General features: G+C 39.2%; 1 long non-coding RNA gene across 1 annotated transcript; it reads left to right on the top strand.

Moving 5' to 3' along the window:
• The first annotated feature begins 860 nt into the window (after positions 1-860).
• Positions 861-15,239, top strand: LOC125485981. The gene is made up of 4 exons (XR_007264696.1): positions 861-1,014; positions 1,555-1,664; positions 5,837-5,901; positions 14,893-15,239. It is a non-coding gene; the product is annotated as an uncharacterized LOC125485981 (long non-coding RNA).
• The last annotated feature ends 363 nt before the right edge of the window (positions 15,240-15,602 follow it).

Genomic DNA, 15,602 nt, shown 5'->3' on the forward strand with positions numbered 1-15,602 from the left:
CTTACACATACCCTGCATCCTGAAAATGATCAAGATATCATACACTTTGTTAACTATTCCTCAACCCATGATATTACAGCAGCAGCTATATTTCAAAAATACTATAATACCACCTAAAGATGTGTGACGTGCTTTACCAATGTAAATTATTTTTGTTTTTAAAATATATTGTACGCGCTGCTTGTTTTGTTTAAGGTTCATATGCTGCAAAGTTGGCAAATAAAAAATAGTTATAGAACAGCCTAACAAATATCTGAAGTATGATTTGCAGTGTACTTTTAATAAAAGAAATCGTACAACTGTGAAATGATCAAATTAAATTTAATTCAATCCTATTCATATCTGTATTTAAAGTTTTGGAGCCTTTTTCATCTAACTCTGCCTAGCAGTAAGGAGGGGGAATGGGATTAATTATGTTCAACCAAGGGCCAACTGAGAGATTGCTGCAAATTGCCCCCACTTATTACATTCTTAATTGGCACTGCTGCTGAAGCATTGCCAACAGATATGGGCTCAAAGACTGGATCAAACTGGTACATTTTGGTAACAGCCTGCCCTTATTTTGTATTGGAGCTGTTAGTCACCGTGATACTATTAGCAAAATAACATAGGCCCTTAGCTGACAAAGGGACACACCCAGAACACTAATGAGTTCATTTTTTTGCAAATACTGAGTGATCTCTGCATTTGCAATACATTCTGTTTTTCATTTGCAAATTTATGGTTTTTCACCATATGGGCTTTTATTTTGGTTCTGCCAATTCTAAAAGCACTGATGTTTTCAGTTTAAAATTCTAACAGCTGATGACAACATGTGACCTCAAATGCTGACTTAATGCTGTAACTGGATGCAAAGCAAATGCATTTCTTTACTGTGAAATTAGACTGAAGCTAATACAGCAGTTTAATAAGTTTAAAATATATCAGGAGATACTTTCCAAAGAATGTTATCCAAAGGATCTTTAGTCCTATGTACTGAAAATGTGACAGAAAGCTGAGTAGAACTGCCTACAGGTAAGGTTGCCACACCTATTACATGAACAGTACAACATTCTTCTTGACAATCTTCAGCTGATAAACACCCACCCTCAGCTTTGCCTAGTGCTACTGCACTAAGCACAAAGCTGGCTGCTGTCTTAACGTTTGTCCTTTTCCGTGCTTTCTTTCTTCCTGGCCCTGCAGCTGATGTTTGCGGTGTGATAAACTGCATTACTCTCATTAATGGTGGCTTCTATATTTTCCATAATACAGTCATTGTCCTTGCTTTAAAAATTGGGCAGATATTCAATAACCTGATGCACTTTTTTCGCTTTCAGGGTTTTAAATGACAGCTAAAGCATTTCTTAAAAGTCCTCTATTGTTTATGGTATTTAGTGATAATACTTTGTAAATTAAGCAGCTTATAGAAAAACAAAGTGATTTACCTGTACCAAGTAAGTATGGTTGCCAATTTTTCACTGCAAGGCATTTATTCAATTGAAAAATTTATGACATTCTTTTATATTTAAATGAAATCAAAATTATAGGCATTTTTGTCAATGTTCCTCTCTGCAGGAGGTCCTGATTTTGATCGGGAGTGTTCCGTTGATGCTGCCAACACTGCAGCACCTTGTTCCATTTTATCATTCTTTGTGCATGAGCCTGCGCAGTGAATGCCAACTCTTGTAAGTCTACCTTGTCTTTACAGTAGCAAACTTTAAGGATAAACTTTAAAGAAAGATTGGGACTGTCATAATGTTAAGGGCTTGGACGGGAAGGAATTTGTTGAGGTCATACAAGAAAACTTTCTTATTCGATATGTATATGTACCTACTAGAGAAGGAGCAATACTTGACCTTCTGTTGAGAAATTAGGCATGAACTAATCAAAAAGTTAAAGTTCTAAATTGGAGTAAGGCAAATTTTGACAGTATTAGAGAGGAAGTTTCAACAGTTTTTTGGGGGAAACTATTAGCAGTAACGGAATGTTTGGGAAGTGGGAGGCCTGAGACAATGAGAGTTCAGAGACAGTATGTTCCTGTCAGTGTGAAGGGCCATGCTGGTAGGTGTAGGGAATGCTGGATAACTAAAGAAATTGAGGCTCTGGTCAAGAAAAAGAAGGAGGCATATCTCAGAATAGACAGCTGGGATCAAGTCAATCCCTAGAGGAGTATAAGGGCAGTAGGAGTATATTTAAAGGGGAAGTTGGGAGGTCAAAAAAGGGACATGAGATGGCTTTGGTAAACTGAGTTATGGAGAATCCAAAGAGATTCTGTAAGTACATTAAGGGCAAAACAGTAACTGGGGATAGAAAGGTCAACATGTCTGTCTCTGAGTGGAACCACAGGAGATGGATGAGATACTAAATGAATATTTCATGTCAGTATTTACTGTTGGGAAAGTCATGGAAGCTAGAGAACTTGGGGAAATAAATAGTGATGTCTTGAAAAGAATTCATATTACAGAAGAGGAGGTGCTGGAGGTTTTAAAATGCATAAAGGTTGATAAATCCCTGTGACTTGATCAGGTGTTCCCAAAAAAAAATTGTGGGAAGCTGGGGAAGAGATTGCTGGGCCCCTTGCTGAGATATTTATATCATCAACAGCTGTGGATGAGGAACCAGAAGAGTGGAGGTTGGCTAATGTGGTGCCATTATTTCATAAAGGCTGTAAGGAAAATCCAGGGAACTATGATCCGGTGAGCCTTAGTGGTGGGTAAGTTGTTGGAGGGGATTCTAAGGAATGGATTTATTTGCATTTGGAAAGGCTAAGACTGATTAGGGATAGTCAATACGGCTTTATGTGTGGGAATTGTGTCTCACTAACTTGATTGAGTTTTTTGAAGGTGTGACAGAGAAGATTGATGAAGCCAGAGTGATAAATATTGTCTATATGGACTTCAGCAAAGAATTTGACAAAGTTCCTCATTAGTTAGTAAGGATAGATCACATGGGATCTGGGGGAGCTCGCCAGTTGGATACAAAATTGGCGTGCAGTTAGGAGACAGAGGGTGGTGGTGGAGGTTTGCCATTTGGACTGGAGGTCTGTGACTACTGGTGTATCACAGAGATCAGTGCTGGGTCCACTGCTTTTCATCACTTATATAAAAGATTTGGGTGTGAATATAGGAGGTATGGTTAGTAAGTTTGTAGATGACACCAAAATAGGTGGTGTAGTGGATTGTGAAGAAGATTATATCAGAGTACAATGGAATTTTGATCAGATGGGCCAATGGGCTGAGGCATGGCAGATGGAGTTTAATTCAGATAAATGTAAGTTGGTTCATTTTGGTAAGGCAAATCAGGGCAGAACTTACACAATTAATGGTAGTGGCCTGGGATGTGTCGCCAAACAAAGACACCTAGGGGTACAGGTGCACAATTCCTTGAAAGTGGATTCACAGGTAGTCAGGATGGTGAAGAAGGCATTTAGCACGCTTGCCTCCATTGGTCAAGGCATTGCTTATAGGCGTTGGGACATCATGTTGTGGCTGTACAGGACATTAGTGAGCCCACTCTTAGAATACTTGCGTACAATTCTGGTCACCCTTCTATCGGAAAAATGTTGTTAAACTTGTACAGAAAAGATTTACAAGGATGTTGCTGGGACTGGAGAGTTTTGAGTTATAGGGAGATGCTGAATAGGCTGGGATTTTTTTTTCTGGAGCATCTGAGGCTGACGGGTGACCTTATAAATATTTATAAAATCATGAGGGACATAGATAGAGTGAACAGCTAAGGTCTTTTCCCTTGGATTGGGAGCCCAAAACTGGAAGGCATAGGTTTAAGGTGAGGGGAGAAAGGTATAAAAAGGACCTGAGGGGTAACATTTTCATGCAGTGGGTGGTACATGTATGGAGCAAGCTGCCAGAGGAAGTGGTGGAAATGGCTACAATTTCAACATTTAAAAGGCATCTGGATGACTATATGAATAGGAAGAGTTTAGAGGGATATTGGCTAAATTCTGGTAAATAGCATTAGGTCAGATTGGGATGTTTAGTCAGCATGGACAAGTTGGACGAAAGGGTCTGTGTCCGTGCTGTATGATTTGATGACTCCATGTGTTGTGTGTATGCAATGTTAAGATTCCGCCTGCCAGTAGTTTGCTGTTATATCTAATTTATATTTGTGTATGTTTTACTGTTTTAAATAAACTAATGCACAGAGTTAATCAATCCCCAGTGAGTGATTGATTATTTGAGGAGCAGTGGGAAATATCAGGCTGATGAGACCTATTGTGGTTGAACCATCAGCAGGTGAGTTAAACTACAGGTGAAACACACGGTCAGCAGTCTTAGGTTGTGCTAAAGTGCATGAGGCAAATCTCGATGGCTTTGTTTATTACCATGTCAGAGTGTGTTGAAAACACAGCTTGCTGGAACGCAGAAAAGTCTCTATTAAAAAAGGCAAGATATCAAGGTTTATGCTGGATTGATAGAAAGCATGCAAAGATTGAAGACATATTACCAAATGCTCACAAAGTTCCATAGTTTAAATTGGGATGCAACAAACCTCTTAACAGCATTTGATAAGTTTAAACAGCTTAGAGGTACAGTTTCTAGATTTGGGTCTGTCCAATGCAGAAAATTAAACAAATCAGATTTCCTTAGTGTTGCGAAATTGGGTAGAGTACTTGTGGATTGGGAGGCAGCAAGTTAGAAGTTGGTGTTTGTAAAATGCTAGGGGGGAAAGCATTGCATGGTTCCTTTAAAAGATGATGTGCTTTTTCTATGCTTAGAAATTTTTAAAAAATGTCTGTGTGTAGCTTGAAAGTCTGCAAATACAGAGAACACCCAAATTGAAACATTTGTATCAAAAGGCCATACAGTTAGCAGGCCAAGCAGCAGTTTTGTATTGATACTAAGACAACAAGTTTTGAATTTAGCCAATCAATTTGAACCAGGCAATTATATTCCAAAAACCAATTAAATTTAAATCTGATGGTTTTGACAACAAAGAAACTGATGTGTCATCAAGGGTATAAAAGGAGGGGCAGCTGGGCAAAGATGGGAAAACTAACTACCATCTGCCAGAGTTAACAGCTCTCAGCTCTCAAGAGAGAATCATTAGTTTCTATAAGTCTTAAAGAAAGCACCATCTAAGAAAAATCCAAGGTACCAATGGCACAACTAGATAATATTCCTGACAGAAGAATCAATGGAGGGAGCGTTCCTGACAGAACATTTAACAGAGAAGGCACAGAGCATTCTGGAAGACACGTAATCTCGCTATAATTTCGAGAAACTAAATTCTATTTTTACATTTTATTTTATAGAAGTGGGGCTTATATTTATTGGAACAGCATACTATTAAAATCTTGTTATCTTCAGGAATAGTTAGCAGTTTGAAGGGATTTATTCAGTTTGTTAATAATTTAGTTAATTTGTTCAAGTTAGAGTTAGATAAATAAATCATTACTTGTTTGTAAGACAAGTGTCAGGGTTTGTTTTATTTAACCACTGGAAATTGTTGGAAGGCAGGTTACACCACTTTTCACACTCCTTTTTCAGACTATAGGGCAAGGTACTCTTTGGGTGTTTCGGTTTTAGTTTTCAGAGAGGAGAGAGTCAATCTCTACTTTGTAACATTAGAAATTGGAAATAAAGGTTTAAGCCAATATAACCCCTCAGGATTAACAGCCAAAAAGCTAAAAGTTCCTCAAAAATTATAGCCCACACTAGTTCAGAGTCAGACTAAACTTCCACAATCATTGACCAGAATTCATGTCATTCAGAGAGAAATGAAGAGAATCCATAGTCAACTTTGTGAGAAGATGCCGAGAAAAAAGCTCATTAAAGGATTTTTCAGATGGGGAACTAGCAAATAGAAATTTTGAGTTGGTATTCTCATCTATTCCCAGAAGCTTTCTAGCAAGATTTGCTACACAAACCAAAGACTTAACGCATCAAGGAGTTGCTGAAAGATGTGAGTATGATGCAATTCTTGCAGATCAATGAAGCTTATAGATTCAAAGTATAAACAATTGTTGACATAATCACTAGCACACCCAAACCTAGCAAAACATGTGAAAGCAACATCTTTCTGTATGCATCAATTAATCACTCAGTTTTCAATCAGTTTTTGCAAGGTGTATGTCAGAAAAGGCCATTGGCCGTGGCAGTGCTCCAGTGTAAAGGCTTATGAAGAGCCGTGAATTGACTCAAACTGACCGCACACGAGGAATACCTTCAAACTCCATAAACACTAACCTGCCAGAACGTTTACATGAAGTGATCAACAAACCAGAATCTAACAATGTACATGATGAGACTAAGAATGGTGAATTTATGCTTCACACTGTCAATGGTGTGTAAAAGATCAATCTCATTGAACCATCTAAAGTGTTTGCAAAAATTCAAATTATCCGTCATCAGAAAACTAGTGACTATTTATTATTGGTTAAGGTTGAGACAGGGGTAAATGCCAATATATTACCCCTGTGATTATAAAAAAGACATAGGAAGCCATGATTGAACATTTACGAAGGTAAATCTTTCAGCATACAATGGTTCACCAATTTTCAACAAACAGAAAAAGTAACCCAAAGCTGATTTTTATTTTTGAGTTCTTTTCCTAGTTCACTGCTGTAGGTTGTAGCAACACAAACACTACCAAAAAGTGTGAGACCCACTACAGTTCAGGAATTAGACCTCCTACCTTCTGATCAGAATGACTCTCGTACTAGACTGGAAGTTCACAAAGGTCCTTAGTTTAAATTGGGACACAGCTGACCTCCTAACAGAATTTAGAGTGTTTAAACAGCTTATAGAGCTACAGTTTCTAGATTTGGGTCTGTCCAAGAGAGATAAACACGGTCAAGTGTGAAGGATGCTGCCCACTCAGTCACAGGGCATTAAACGTCATTAGGTTTATGGTATGTGTTGCATATACAGAATCCTGAATCTCAAAATATTTACATTTTCAGAGTAGTGTATGCAATGATAATTGTGGAGAATTTACATCTCTACATATCTACTGCAGTTAGAAAAATCAGTGAATCCAGCATAGGTTCAAATTCAACCATGGTAGTTGCTGAAATTTGAATTCAATAAAAACTAGAATTAAAAACAAGTCTAATAGTGACTGTAACCACTGTCAATTGTCATAAAAGTAAAACACCAAAGATGCTGGAAATCTGAAATAAAAACAGAAAGTACTAGAGAAACTTTTGAATGGACTTCTTAAATATTAATGTTGATCTCTCTCTGCACCTTCTCGGCTGCTTTAACACTGTATCCTGCACTCTGGTCTGTTACCCTAATGCACAGAATGATCTGCCTGTAGAGCATTCAAGGCAACACATTTTGCTGTACCTCAGTACACATCACAGTAATAAATCATATTAAATCAAATCAAATCAAATCAAAACTCAGTAGGTCTGGCAGCATCATGGAGACAGGAGCAGAGTTGATGTTTCAAGACCAATATAACTCTTCATCTGAAGAACACCATTGAGTTTCTCCAGCATCTTTTGTGTTACAGCAGCCGAGAAGGTGCAGAGAGATCAACGTTAACATTTAAGAAGTCCATTCAAAAGTTACTCCAGTACTTTCTGTTTTTATTTTAGATTTCCAGCATCCTTGGTGTTTTACTTTTATGACAATTGACAGTGGTTACAGTCACTATTAGACTTGTTTTTAATTCTAGTTTTTATTGAATTCAAAGTTCAGCAACTACCATGGTTGAATTTGAACCTATGTCCCGAGAACATTAGCCTTGGGTACTGGATTGCCAGCAGTGACAGTACCTCCCCCAGAACATGGAACCAACAAGTGGGCAGGTCTCTGTCTAAACTGATTCTGTATTTGAACATTTCACTGAAGGACAGCTCTGTATATTGATCTTATTGAGACCTTTCTGAAAAGTATCTCATGGCCCAAAGCATGCTAGGATCCAGTGTGACAAACTAAACTAAAATTATATTAAATATGATTAGAAAATACATCATATTTCTATAAAAAGGGAAGAGAAAGTGGACTTCTATGAACACTGGTTGTTAAAGGCAGGAATCAGTGAATCAAGAGTTTGTTGTGACTGTTCTTTAAGTACACTAAAGATTCTTTCACGTTGTTAAGGGTTGGCATGTAGTTTTGGCCAATGTACTAATTAAGTAGGAATTTACATGTCTTGCCTCATCTGCCCATGACAGCTTTCATTGTTGATTCTGTGATATGTGATCATTACAAGATTTACCTACTCAACAGAATGTTCTCTTATCAATGTGGACGTCAAACTGTACCTTGCAGGGGAGTTTTACTGCAGGAATAAATCGGGAGACACTGTCAGATAAGCCATCGTTAAAATGTCCAAGGTAGTGAGCATCAGATTTTTCTCTGTAGTTTACAGCACATTTCCAACTCTTAGACTCCAGGGATTCATGGAATAAATCTGTTTATGAAATACTTTTACAAGTCCTAATTAAGCAGCATGCAAATTTTTGTGTTGCGATGAATAATTAATGGTCTTGATAGCAGGACTCCAATTTGAGTTGTTTAACAGGAGCCGTTGGAGGTGTCGATGTTGTACTGGGGTGGACAAGGTCAGAAATCACACAGCACCAGGTTATAGTCCCACAGGTTTATTTGAAAACACAAGCTTTCAGAGCATAGCTCCTTCGTCAGCTTGTGTTTTCAAATAGACCTGTTGGACTATAACCTGGTGTCGTGTGATTTCTGACCTAATAGAAGGCGATGGAAGGTTTCATGTATCACTGTGTTGCAGAGAAAAGTAGCTGTAAATAACAAATGTCTTTAAGATGGATTGGCTGCACCAATGTCCAAACTGTTAACAAAGCTGTAAAGCACCATTGTTTGTATGATAACTGTTTTAATATGTACATAGCAGCAGACCGCATGGTCATTGCTGCACTAAAATAGATCAACTCAGGCTTCTGACTGGAAAAAATATTACAGGCAAACTTTGTTATTTACAAGATCAATAATACAGCAATCTGTGAATAAATAAAGCAAAGTGGAGGATACTGAAGAGGGCTAGACCAGGACCTAGATGGGTGATGGACTTCACAGAGTGGTTGTAAACAAGCTAGAATGGATACATGAGGAGGATGCATGTTAGGCAATAGGTCTACTGATTGGAGCAGCAGGGCAGGAATAAATGTAACAGACCAGTTTGTAACTAATAACAACACCCTTTGAATCCCCTTTAAAATACTGTAGCTTTAGTAATAGAGGTAAATGATGTGAATGAAAATAGAATTGAATTTATTGGGCTCTCCCAATCACTTGTGAGATTAGACAGTGATTAACCCCAGCCACATAGGCCAGGACAGTCTCAGCTTTGAGCACTGTTCTCTGCTGGATTGCTAATCTCAGCCACCTCAGTGAGATGCTGTCACAATTACCTCATGTCCTTGAATTGCAGAGGACAGCATGTGCCATGATCTCTCAGAAGGCACCTTCTAGGGTCTCCTTTGGGTATTCACTGTTATAAATGCTGAATGGAGACAATGTAAGAGTCTGACTTGGCTTATATATAAGTAGTAAAGTCTTTGGGAAAATGGAAATTAGAATCATACAATGTGGAAGCAGGCCATTCAACCCATCAAGTCCACACTGCTCCTCTGAAGACCATCCCACCCGGACCTACAACTTTGCATTTCCCATGGCCAATCCACCCAACCTGCACATGTTTGTGACTGCAGAAGAAAATCAGAGCATCTGGAGGAAACCCACACCAGATAGACACACACACACACACACACACACCTGAGGGTGGAATCAAACCCGGGTCCCTGGCACTGTGAGGCAGAGTTGCTAACCACTGAGCCACTGTGCTACCTGGCACTGTGAGGCAGAGTTGCTAACCACTGAGCCACTGTGCTACTGGCTTAATTGACAGGTGCTCTGTGGAATCACACATCAATAATTGGATAATGCATTCAGGAAAAGGAGAAAGGAAGAAAACGTGGCTGAAAACATCATTGCAAAGCTGGATTTGGTACTGCTCAGAAGCAGTTTTTTTTCCTTTATTCATTAACGGGATTAGGGCATCACTGGCTAAGCAGCATTTATTGCCCATACCTAATTGCCCAGAGGGCAGTTCAGAGTCAACCACATTGCTGTGGGTCTGGAGTCACATGTAGGCCAGACTGGGTAAGGATGGCAGTTTCCTTACCTAAAGCACATTAGTGAACCAGCTGGGTTTTTCCAACAATCACCAATGGATTCATGGTCATCATTAGATTCTTAATTCCAGATATTTTATTGAATTCAAATTCCACCACGTGCCATGGCAGGATTTGAACCCTGGTCCCCAGAACATTATCTGGGTCTCTGGATTAACAGTCCAGGGATAATACCACTAAGCCATTGCCTCCCCAATGAGATGCTACAACTCTGCTTGTATGGACGGTACAATTTCCCACAGAGACCCTGATGATCAATCCTCGGTTTGCAGAGGGCCACCAAGAAAAGCTATTTGGTACTCCATAGGGAGACAAGGAATGAAGTAATACTCACAATTCTCACATCCCTCTCCAGCAGCCTTTTAAAATAAAAGCATTGGCTTAGACATCGGAGTTGATTGCCAACATACAATTCACTGAGTTGGTGCAGAGTTGTGATCAGTGATACTGTCCATAACTCTGGCCCAGAAGGATGGGTTTAAGACCCACCTTTCCTGCGATCCTGAGAACACAATGCAAGTAAGGCTCAATCCAGTATGATGAGCATTTCAGATTGTTCAGCCTCCAATGTAAGCAATGCCAAGAGGTGGCCTACTAGTTGTCAGCTGCTATGTGTCTTAGCCAACTTGTTCTCGTTTCGTAATGAAGTAAACAGTGCATTATTATTGAGATGGAGAAATCTCTCATTCTTTATAAATTTTAAATGTTCATTAAATTCTAAAAAGCAATTTATCAAAAGAATTTTTCACAACAATGTAACGTAAAGTTATTCTTGATGTGATATTACATAATGTTACAAAGATTGGGATCTCAATATTGCAAGGTTGAAGATGTCTGGTATCATCAATAATGACTGCTTAATAATCATAAATGATGTGAAGCAAAAATTCCATTGATGGCCATATGAGTGCAGCTGACATTCTAGATGTACTAATCAGTTTGGTAGTATTTCAAATAGTTGCTGTGAGTGACCTTGTCACCAGTTGAAGTGCAAATGGATCAGCGCATCAAAAAGCTCAATTTAATTGAAATAATTTGAATATGTATTGAGTGCAGCAAACACTTTACCAGGAGATGTGATGATTGGGTTATATCATAAGCTAAACAACAGACTTGGTTTGCAAAGCATCAACATTTATATATCACCATTAAAGTAGTCAAATATCCCAAGATATTTTTCAGGAGCATTATCCAATAAAATATGACACTAGGCTATGCATTAAGACAAATGCCCAAAAGCTTGGTCAAAGAGAAAGGCTTTAAAGGGCATCTTAAATGATAAGAAGCAGAAACATTCATGGAGAGACCCTAGTGTGGGGCCCAGGCAACTAAAGGAATGGTGGAGCAGTTAACGTCATCATCTTATAAGGTCAGGCAGGAATGGCTGAGACCAAACGGAACAAGGGAACACGTAATTATAATGTGCTAATCAAAGGATAATTGGGGGAATATGGCATTTATAAGGATGAAGAAAAGGTAATTAGTGTGTTGAATTTTCTGTCGTGTGTTAGATTCTATCTGACCAGCATTTAGCCTTTAGTGTTTAACAATTAAAACTGAGCACAAGCAGAGGCCAGCATTGGAGGAACACAGATATCTGAAAGGGTTAAAGGGCAATAAAGAGCTGCTGAGAAAGTGAGGGCATGGCCCTGGAAGGATTTTAAAACCAGGTTCAAAGCCTTAAAATCGAGGCATTGTTCGGCCACAATGTTTGTCAGGGAGCATCGCAAATATGTCACGCTGTTATCATTTTTATTCTGATATATTGTTCATAAGATCAGTTTGCTGAATCTATGTGTATGGCATTTTTACCTGTATTACCAGCTATTATCTGTGCTGCATGAGTGCTGCAGACTCATGTCGAATGATGTAAAACTGACTGTAAATTGTCAGCCTTTGCAGCTCTTGATATCAAATAACATGATTGGTAATTTAGGGACAGTTTTCAGCAACTTCCCTGCAGCAATATACTTACACTGAGCTTCTTGGAGAGTCATTTGAATTCCAAGTTTGAATGAAAAATCTTATTTTAATGCTATTATTGCCAGTTTCCGCTTACAAAGCTCCATGTTCAGTCCTTGGTGGGGTAACCTGGTTAGAACTGCCACTTTTCTGAAATGTTATTAGATATCAATTGTAAGAAAATCTCTCTAGAGTCTACACACTAGCTGACCTGAAATTTTAATATGTACTAAGGAAAGGAACATCTATAAATGCTCATATTGCATTATCATTAACATGGTCATTAGAGCAAGGTCCCAATATTAGATGACACTGCTTGTATGATGATGGAAGTTAGCTCATCAGCACCATAGCTGAGTCCACGAGAGGGTTAATGAGGGTGTCCTTCCATATTAGAAGGATGGGCTCAAATCTCTGTGCTATGCCGTATGCCAAATTTCTGCTGGAATATCCCATATACTATGTCACTATCTGCAGGCTTTCTGGCTGACTTGTCCATGCACTGAGCATTTCACTGCACACACCCATTAGTCTTCTTCTGTAGACTGCCCCATCAAAATCCTAATCTGAGTCCTCTGCTGCAGGACTCATCTGTGACATTCGATGCGCTGCATTTTTGTTCCTCTTGTCCCTTGCCTGTCCCGTCCTGCCTGCTGACTGTTAGGTACAGATTTTGGCTTGAAGCCATCCTTTAAATTATGCACATTGTCAGCATCTGAGCTTCATGCTGTGAGTCTGACAGCAAATTACATTGTTTCTTCTTCATACTATCTTCTTGCTCTTCCAAATCTTGCTTTTCCACCAATGCCTGGTCTTTCAGGTTTTGAGTATCTGAAAGGAAATTCCCCAGAATAGGGTTGTGGTTGAGGGTTGGATGGAGAAAGTAAGAGGTACAAACAGGAGGCACCATCTGCTTCTTCAACTCAAAAGAGATTATGGGAGGAGGGGGAAATGAGATGCGACAAGGCAGATTAGATATAAGCTATCTTTGACTGTTTCATCTCCATCACTGAGTACGGACTTAGCTTTGGACCCAGCAATATTGGGAACGACAATCAGGGTAAGGCTGTACATAACTGCTGGTTAGATACTAATGTTTACAGCTATGAAGCGCCTTGTCCTGAAACAAAGAGGGGAGTATGTCAATAATTGTAATGCAATGTGTTTGGTGATGTGCCTGTCATGGTTGAATAGTTAGCGGTATGTCCAGCAGTTGGATGTGGGTGTGAGGTTTACAACAGTGCTACATCTGTAAGAGTGAGGTGAACCAAAGAGACTTAGCTATAAATTATGATTGATAGAGATTATTGGTTGGTGAGTATTCAAAGTGTGTTGCATTGAAATGTGGTATGATTGGAAAGATATGGCATTGGAAGTTATCTTCACTGATGTTGACCATTTGTGGAAGGTATTTGAGCCTTTTGAGGCACCACATCTAGATCTTTGGGGATGGACCCCTGGCATGAACCACCATGGCCAACTAATTCTACTGCCTTAATAGTTAGCTAGAGCGTCTTGTTTCCTGTTGATAGGTGGCAGCTTTCCTCTTCTTCTCCTCCTAGCCACAGTCTCTAGTATAGCCTCAGAAAGATTTGGAAGCTGGTATCTGCCATGTGGCATTACTGATCCTTCTCCTCATCAGACTCCCTCTCTGACTTCAGCAACTGCTCCAATCACAGTGGAGTTCTTCTCAAAAAGGGACAGTGGGTCTTTAAGCAGCTCAGTCTAATGACTTGTGCTAGCACCTCATAGTTTTGACCTCCCCTGCTCAGGGTGCAGCCACTCAGTAGTGCGGTACATAGAACTGGCTGCACACTGTAGTCATTTCAATTACTAGGCACATGAAGAGAATCTTGCATCACTATCTCTGCATTATGTTGGCTGCTATCGACTTTCATGGCTTCTAACTCCAAAATTTGTGGCAACTGAAACCGGCATTGCAAAAAGCATTTTGTTTTAAGCAACAGTCATTGGTGTTCATTTAAGAATATTAACATTGAGAGTCCTGCAACAGTTCAGAAGATTGCTTCTTGCCTGTTGGTATTACCAATGTTTTAGGCAATTTTTTGCTGTTAAGGAAATGCCAATCATTTAAAATGAAATATTTCAGAAACTTATTTCTATTCTTCCAATTTCTTCACTGACAGAAAAAGAAAATCCACTAGCTTGAGTGAAACTGAGAATGTTTACATTACCTTTATGGTCACCCCCATGCAGAACTATCAAATCTCTGTTAAAAAATTGCACACTTTTCTGTTAAAAAAAGCACTGAAGTACCACAGGGGAAGATTGATACAAACTGAAGATTATAATGTCAGATAGACTACAAGTCACCTTTGCAAGGATGTATACCCAGAGAAGGAGATTTAGATATTAATAACATGTATGGGCTTATTAATCTGAAGTCGAAACAATTCTGGATTGATTCTAGAGTTACAGAAACCATTTAAGTGAGACCTGGATAGATACAACATTTCTTCTTTGTCTTGTCATACTTGATCAACAACTTTTAGTTCCAGATTTGACGTTTCAAAACTATGCATTATATTTCTGTTGTACCTAACATTAATCTGCTAACAATTTCTGAGACCTAATCAGTTTCTGAAACTGACAGTGGAGACAAATAGCCTGGATATTTAGATTGAAAACCAAAAATCCCACCTGCAAAATAAATGGCCTTTCTAACATTCTTAATCTTTGCAAATCTTTTTGAAATGCTTCTCTCTCTCTCTCTCTCTCATCTTCTCGTTCACACCTTCCAAGATAAATTGTTGGAATTTGCTGAAGATATCCTCTCGCTTTCCTTCCAGGCCGGATCAAAGTGGCCTGCAGCATCCTCACTGAAAGCAGGCTTCCTCACATCTGTCACACCCGGTCCAGCTGCATGAACCAAGAGCAACCTTCACAGTCACACACCCACAACCGCTTTACACGATCGACTGTCATCACCTTCCCCCTGCTGTGAGCCAAGAGGAGAGGATCGGGTAACAGAGGCCCATGTACCTCGCACTTCAGCAGAGCAGACTCAAGTTTCTCAAGCGCACTTGTGAAGATTGACTAGAGCTAAGGATACATACAGTCTGTGTCCATTTTAATGGGATTGAATTTCAAACTGAGCTATGACATCGCAACAAAATAGCAACAAAACTATACTGTTTCAAATACCTTCCAACTCCCTGTACAAGAGTAAAACTTGAGAAATAAGCATGATTTTTGTTGAAGTTGCTAGCAATAAAATGCTGTAATTTCCAGCAGTGTTTAGCAGTGTGGTTAGCCTTGGTCTGTTACATTGAGTGTGCCTGAAGGCCATTCTTGTTCTGTTGGTGTTTAGACGCTGAAATTTAGCAACGATTCCGATGGCTTCACACTAACAAACTAATTAATTACTTACAGTTTCAATGATTTCATTTAAACACTGTTCCATTCCTAGTCTGATCCTTGAACACTTCACAAAGTAAGCACTTCTTTGCAAAAGTGGATACTGGCAATCAGTGACTTTTCTAATGAAAAACAGGATTTT

This window comes from Rhincodon typus, chromosome 24 (genome assembly GCF_021869965.1).
Source record: "Rhincodon typus isolate 14 chromosome 24, sRhiTyp1.1, whole genome shotgun sequence".
NCBI lineage: Eukaryota > Metazoa > Chordata > Chondrichthyes > Orectolobiformes > Rhincodontidae > Rhincodon > Rhincodon typus.